This window comes from Belonocnema kinseyi, chromosome 3 (genome assembly GCF_010883055.1).
Source record: "Belonocnema kinseyi isolate 2016_QV_RU_SX_M_011 chromosome 3, B_treatae_v1, whole genome shotgun sequence".
In the NCBI taxonomy this organism is placed as follows: domain Eukaryota; kingdom Metazoa; phylum Arthropoda; class Insecta; order Hymenoptera; family Cynipidae; genus Belonocnema; species Belonocnema kinseyi.
The window spans coordinates 18744751-18752896 of NC_046659.1; the positions used below are offsets into that span (position 1 = coordinate 18744751).

The window sequence follows — 8146 nt, forward strand, 5'->3', positions numbered from 1 at the left end:
TCCGGATGATTTCGCCGCTCGGATACGGCGCGGCAGCGCCTTTCAGTCCAGCATTTCTGCTGGCTCTTCTTATTTTTAAATCTTTTTTTCTTGATTCCGTTTTCCTGAAGGGGCAAAAAAAAGAGAGGACGTTGTCCGATGTGGATCCCTCAGAGCAGAAACTCGAGGGGCTCGACTTTTGATAAGTTTTAAACTCAAATCCTCAGCAATGACTCGGGATCCTAACTAGAGAATGGAACCCAAGTTGGTTGCCATTGATAGGGGTTGTTGTTTTTTTATTTTTCTTTATTATTAATTATTCAGATTTAAATTTATAGGTCATGGCTTGTTTTTGTCATGAATTAATATCATAACCGAGGTTCCTTTCAGGAAAAAGGAACCCAATATGGTCAGTTACCGATATTTGCTTCACCTGGCAAACCAGGACCTAAAGAATATGATTCTTTTTTAGAATTTTGATTTAAATTAATTAATAATTAGTTACAGTTAGAGTTTTTCTTTTGTTTTAAGTCATGCTTTGCCTTTGTAATGAATAAATAGCGAAACCGGGGATTCTTTTAGGAGAAGGAACCCAATATGGTCAGTTACCGTCACTTATTCATGTGGCAAACCAAGACTTAAATTTGATTTCGTTTTTGAGAATTTTGATTCAAATTAGTTAACAGTTAGTTATATTTAGAGTTTTTTTTTGTTTAAGTCATACTTTGCCTTTGCAATGAATAAATATCGAACCCGGGGATTCTTTAAGGAGAAAGGAACACGATATGGTCAGTTACCGTCACTTATTCATGTGGCAAACCAAGACTTAAATTTGGTTTCGTTTTTGAGAATTGTGATTGAAATTAGTTAACAGTTAGTTATATTTAGAGTTTTTGTTTTGTTCAAGTCGTGCTTTGCCTTTGCAATGAATAAATATCGAAACCGGGAATCGTTTCAGGAGGAAGGAACCCAATATGGTCAGTCATCGATACTTGTTCACCTAGCAAACCAAGACCTAAGTACATCTTTTTTTTTTAGAGAACCTTATTTAAATTAGACGAGGCTTATTTATATCTTTTGTAGAGTGATAAGTTTATACTAATGATTTTTGTAATGGATCAATATCAGAACCAGGGATCCTTTCAGGAGAAAGGAACCCAATGTATTCAGTTACTGATATTCACTCATTCAGTCAGTTATAGATTTTGGGGTAGATGGTTTATTTTGATTACAATGGGTTTGAGCGATAATTTGGTTTATAGTTCTTACTTCGGCGGGCAGGCTCTGTTCGGGCAGAGGATCCATTGTTGATTTGCCGATTTCTTTGTTCATACTTCCGGATGGGTTTTTCCAAGGACAAAAATTAGGGAGCTGGGATACACTTCGTCACTGTTTTTTCTTTAACAATATGACTTTTTTTCTTTATTCACAAAAACTAACTATGCATAGACAACACTAAATGCGGTTTTATCTTATAAACAACACTAAATGCGATTTTATCTTATGACGATAAGACGAAAACTGTCGGTATGTAAAGGGAATTTCGAAAATACTTCACGGTGAAGTTTTGCTGACGCGAAGACCCTCGCGGTTTGAAGGCTTGTTTAATACTGCCGTGGCACGACCAGAGACCCGATGGGTTTCGTCTTACACTGATAGTTTTCAGAGGGTGGGGTAAAATGAACGTGAGGAAATCCTTAACCAGCGGTGAAGGATCTCTTACTCACGTTTTTCAGATATTTATCGGAGAGCGGAACGAGATGTGTGCTCTTCGACGGCGAGGTCTATACTGAGCTTTCGTGCTCAGCGACTGGACTGGTCTCGGCGACGGGCCTCACTCGTCCGGCGCGCTCGTATCGCCACGGGTGGAGGGGCAAGGCACCAGTGTCGCTGGTGCGAAACATTTGAAATGGCCAACATTGTCGCAACAGTGAATCCGCAGAAAAGAAAGCCGATTCTTGTTCCCATCGGATTACCATTTCATAGAAATAGTATCTGACGGGAAAAAGAACCGGTATCAGTCTTATCCACGTCCACGGCAGGTTCCCAGTAGGTGGTTGACTGTAAAAATCAGACACAAGTCAAATCATTTGTACCGTCTATAACTGGAGGGTCAGCAGACGCATTTGCAGAGTTTGAACTTTGACTAGTAAGTCCTAAGATGGGGAATTCTGTTGTCAGGTTTAATATTATTAACCTTGCTGGTTTAATATTATTTTGTGGGAGTTTGAAATTCAAAAAATATTATTGTTTACGAAACTGATAAGAATAATACATTTTTTAATAGATTCAAATAAATAGAAATTAAAACGATATGTCGTTGATAGTGGATAGTCTGGGATAGATAAAGACAGGAATTTGTGAACAACAAAGATAGAAAAGATAGGCCTATGGGACAACAAGGGATAGAGTCAGTGATTGAGAAAGATAGACGGTTTTGAACAATCATGGATAGAAAAAGATAGACAGTTGTGACTGTAAGGGATAGAGTCAAGGATACAAAGGGATAGATTTAAGTAATGCGACGGATAGGGCGTGAAAAGACAAAGATAGTGTCTGTGGGATGCAAAGCGTGCATTCGGGAAGGATTGAATATCTCTATCTTTTTCTATCCGTACCTCTGCTAACACAAACCGTTATAAAGACGTTTTAAAAAACACGGAAAAGCGTATTTTTTTCAATGTTTATAATACCGTCTTAAAAACGTATTTTAGACTTTATTTTGGCCGCAAAATTTTTTCAAAAAATTTAACAGAGGCGATAGGCACGTATTAAAGAAGTTTTTTAAACGTCTTTAATAAAATTAAATAACGTTTTTTAAAAGTTTTTAAGACGTTTTTACAAAGAATTATTCTTTACAGTTTTTTTAAGTTGGATTATTTTCTATTAAGTAGAATTTTCTTAAGTAGAATTAAGTAGAATTTTTTCAATCACATAATTTCGGTTTTATAGCATAGAATTTAAAATTTACAACCTCTAAAATTGATCTAATATACATATTGTATACATATTTAGTAAAAACATTAAAAAGTTTTATCAAATAAATGAAACTGAACTTTTTTCCATGTATTTCAAAAAAACTTGTCTCGCATTAATTATCATTGTTAAAGATACGAGTGATCAAAAATACTTTTTCTAGCGGATAATTCGAATCTTTATCTGGATATATCTTTTGTAATTATGTATATCTTTAGATAACTGCTAATTTTTGACATACGTGCCTAAATTTACATCAAATCTAAATTATATCGATTATAATAAATAATTCTAATAAATGATTTAAAAAACAAAATTTCTCATACATTTTACCTTTAAGAGATTTTGAAAAATTAATAATCGTAAAGAATTAACTATGAAATTTTAGCTATATCCAATCCCTAACAGTATCAAGATTACATTTTTTAATCACATACATTAAATTTAATGTAATTAACTAGACTCGTCTACTTCTTCGTCGTCAAGTGATTCATTATTGACAAGAGACAAGGTTCGCCTTTTTTCTATCTTGTTTACCTTGTAGACGTTTTCCTTTGTCAACATTCTTTTCCTTCCTTTTTTAACCTTTCCATTTTCTTTATCTGCAAAAAAAGTTTGATTTGAGTAATATCTTCAAAATATGAATTTGTCGAATAAGTAAAATTGATAAGTTACCAAAAAGGCCTAGACGAGTGTTAGCGTGTTTTAAGAAATCGCTGACATAGGTCTTTTTTCCGTTGCTCGGTACTTTTTTGGTGTTCCAACGGTAGCAGCAACTAAAAAAATGATAAACCTTTTCCACAAAATATTGTTAGAATTATATAACTGAATGTTATCATAAAAATTATTACATATAATTCTTTTGCATAAAAATTACCTTCAACAAGTACATATAAAAATGTTTATTTAAAAGGAATTTTTCCCTTCAGCCCAGCACAACTATACAGTGCTTGCAAGCCATCGCACATTACTTCACCAATCATTTTGCGTACAGTGTCTCTTCAATTTTCATAATTCACACTACATTGTCAATATTACCACTAAAATATGTAGAATAATATAATGAATAACAAGTAAGACAAGTTCACAATAATCTATTTTTAGAAAAGTTGAGTTATTTTGCACAAGAAAAATACTCATTAGTAATCATATTTTTCTTCTATTGCGAATATATTTATAAATGATAAAAATATAAACTAATTCAAATGTTTAAAGAAATGTATGATGCAGCATAGTTTAAAATTTTTCATTAGTGAAAATAACTTTAATCAAAGTATGTACAAAAACTTACTATTTTCTCTCTGAAGGATTCATGTTTGCGTAAATTATTGTCAAAAGATTCAAAGGCGTGAGGATCTGATATTGGGAAAAACTTTTTAATTAATAAGGTCTCATGCATACTCCCCAGGTGCGAAATTCGGTCGGATTCCAGAGCTTGACCATCGGCCCAAAGTCGGCCCTGCTATGGTAATCAATCTACGATAACCAGAGTTGGGCCGACTAAGATGTTTTCAAGACTCCATGGTCGTACATTGGGTGCAGATAACTTACTTCATTTCGATGGATATGCTTTCGGCCGCAGATGATCTGCTTGAACGTTTAAGGGTAAATATTTATTATTTAGGTATCCTTTAAATTATCAACTTTAGATTCGAATTAACAAAAATGAAACAATTTTGTTAGTTTGTAACACAATATCATAATTTAAAATGTTGAAATGAAACATTCAAAATTATTAATTGAATATTGCTACATATTCAAAACGTATCTATTTTAATATATAATAAAGTCAATTTTAAATCCTGCAAAATTGTAAGATTCCAAAAAAGCATTGAACACTGAATATTTTCAAAGTTTAGCTTCCCAAATGGTCAAGCCTCTTTCCAAATTAATCTATTAAGAAAATAACACAATTTCCTTTAAAAAAATCATGCGAGAACTAGACATTCAAAATTTATTAATTTAAATTTCCTATTAAATAATATTTTTAAGTGAATAACCTATAAACTTTAAAATTCGAATCATAATCATCTTTTTTTATATTTTAAATCAGGTTTTTAATTTCTTATGAATAAAAAAATATGACGAAAAAAATGGTCATTTTTTCTATGTTGAGATTCCCTAAGTTCTACAGAGTAATGTTAGTTAAGGATGCTCCAATATTATATAATAAACAAGCAAATTTATTATATACAAATTATTTGTTCAAAAAATGTTTTCTACGATTTTCCATAAGTTAACGTTTTTTAAACTTATATTGCAAGAACTTTGGATAAAAACAATATAATGATGAAGAGATTTCTTCGTTAAATTATTATGTTTAATATTATAAATAAATTTAATAAACAAATGCATTTATCAGGCATTTTTCGACTTTTTCAACATTCTCAACAACTCTTACGTTGTCAAATACCCAAATAATGCATCTATTTATTAGTTTTGTTGAAAAAATCATAGAGTGTATCAACTAATTATGCATTTTACTGAAATTATCATGAGGATCCTAAATAAAAAAACTGATAAAAAAAAGAATTTTTCCGTCCACAGCTGCGCGAATAATGCGTTTGTTTGTTAAATTGGGTTTAAAAAATCATAACATATATCAATTAATCATAAATGTTGCTGAATTTATTATGAAGATTCCAATGAAAGTCTGAAAGCTGAAAAAAAAGAATTTTTCCGTTGACAAATGTCCCAATAATGAATCTGTTTATTAAATTTGTTAAAAAAATGAAATGGATAAAAAATTAAAAATTTTTCTGAAATTATTATGAAGTTCCTAGTTATAAAGTTGACATCGAGAAAACGAATTTTTTTTCCACAAATGTCTGAATAATGCATTTATAATTAGAATTGTTTAAAAAAATCATTGAATCTATCAACTAATTATAAATGTTACTTAAATCGTCATAAAGTTCCCAATTAAAAGGAGTGGTATTGAAAGAAAAATAATTTTACTGCTAATAAATGCCTGAGTAATGCATTTGTTTATTAAATTTGTTTAAAAAAAGAATAATATTACTCAATAAATTACGAATTTTTCTAAAATTATCATAAAGTTCCTTATTTTTAAAAAATCGAAATGGAAAAAAAAGAAATTATGGGAAATAGTAGGAAACTTTCTTGCAACAAATAATTTGTTTATACACTTTTTTATTATATAATATTGGAATATTTTAAAATAATAAGACTCTATAAAACTTAGGCGATTTCAAAAATCTTTCTGTTATTGAGGAGCACCGGGAGCGTCCAACTATTCAGCCCAGTTTTTGTAACCAAACTTTAAGTACTTCGATAGCCGAGTGGTTAGAGTGCGCGGTAAAATAACTTAGTTTAGGTAGTTTATGTAGGGTTCAAATCCTGTGCGAGTAAAATTGTTTAGATCGTTAAAGCGTGCAATTATTAGTGTAATTAACCGTGTTTGCGAATTAAGTATTTGCAAATGATAAGAAAAATGAAGATTATATAATAATAATTTTAAAAATAACTCTTTTTATATTAATTTTTATCGAAGGTTGGGCCGGCGTCATCTTAATAGATGACCCCTACATGGGACCAAATGTCGGCCTGACGTGGAGAAGCCAAAGACGGTTGACCGTTATCATTTAGCTGGTTGGCCCGACCAGTGGCGCACAAAGTTGGATCGACCGTCCGACGGTGGGCCCGACTGTGGGCCGACGGTCAATTCGCACATGTGTCAAACCATTTTTTACAGTAGCAGTCTGAGATTTTTTCATATCAATCGCTACTGCTAACTTATACTGATTTGCAATTATATGTTGTTGTTGCACTAAAATGTATATATTATTTTATCAGATCTTATTCATTGTTATAATTTGAAAATATTATTTGCTTACATCCAAGTACGTTTATTTTTTCATTTATTGGTAACTCGATAAATTTTTCAGGTTTGAATGAATTTTGAGCTGAGAAACATTAAAGTATTAAATTTATGATGGAATTTTTTTTGAAGGTACATGTCATGTCAGTAATTCAGTACTTTATTTCCGCCCGATATTTTACGATTCAAATATTATGTAACATGAGTAGCCAATCATATCTAAAAAACTTTTGAAGGTTATCTTACTTACTAGTAATTTTTAACGCACTGTACTCATTTGAAGACCATGGACGTGCATTGTCATTTGTTTTTAAAGTGCTCGGACGTGCATCTTTAATACCATCTGCCATAATGCCTTTCGAATCGCCTTTATTTTGAGCTTAAAAAACACTACACGATTAAAGTTGAAAGAGTAATTTTATTAAATATAATGGTCAGTAATTCAGTCCGCAAGGAGCTTGATTTCTACTCCAAATTTTTAAATTTTAATTTCGCCACCTACTCACTGGTGCGTAACTAAGTATTAACACAATTATGACAAAGTAATATGCAATTATAACTAAACAACTTGTGAAAATTAGATGACTTATTAATAATTTTTAACGTACCATATTCATGCATTAGCTGCTGAAATTTCTGGTCGTGAATTATCTATCTATGACGGTTCATTTGAAATATTTAATTTTATTCAAAACCAGGGTGACCAGATGACTGGGTAGGAAAAGCAGGACACCCCACTCCTTACCACCTCCCACCATTAATTCTTTTCCGCCCCAAGCCCAATTTGGCGTGTTATTTGAAAATTAAAAGTGATTATCCTGTGATTATAACCTGTGAATAATAAATATAGAAAATGAAAATCCCAGCGACAGATTATTAATTACGAGACTAAGAAACTCAAAATAAAACTTAAAAAATTTAATTAAACATAACCTTCCAATGGTACTTACGTTAGATTTGTACAGTGACAGAGACATAGGAACACTTTCCCCTTTGCAGTCATCGGAATAGTAAAATGAAGAACGGGAACGGGAAACACAAACCGAATATATAGCAGGTTATGGCTTTTTATACGATCAGTAGTAGGACTCTGGGCCGTTTCGCAGTCGAAAATCTAACGGACTTCTTTTTCCATCGACGAACGTTAAAAAAAGAGGTCTATTCGTTTTTCAGCTTTCGACACGATCTCGGACTCCCATCGCAGTTTCAACAAGCACAATTCCTAGAGAGAAGTGCTGCGCGAACACAAACGTAGTGAACAATGAGGTTAATCTAAGTAAATTTGTCATTGGTCAAGCGACGAATTTTATTCCTCTCGAGCTAAGGCTTTGATGGTAGAAGTTGTGAAGA

At 32.0% G+C, this 8146-nt stretch overlaps 1 long non-coding RNA gene across 1 annotated transcript; it reads right to left on the minus strand.

Moving 5' to 3' along the window:
* Positions 1-4509: 4509 nt before the first annotated feature.
* On the minus strand, positions 4510-7850 carry LOC117169785. Its single transcript, XR_004466705.1, has 4 exons — positions 7747-7850; positions 7405-7627; positions 7047-7175; positions 4510-4542 (listed from the first exon to the last, which is right to left on the minus strand). It is a non-coding gene; the product is annotated as an uncharacterized LOC117169785 (long non-coding RNA).
* Positions 7851-8146: the final 296 nt, after the last annotated feature.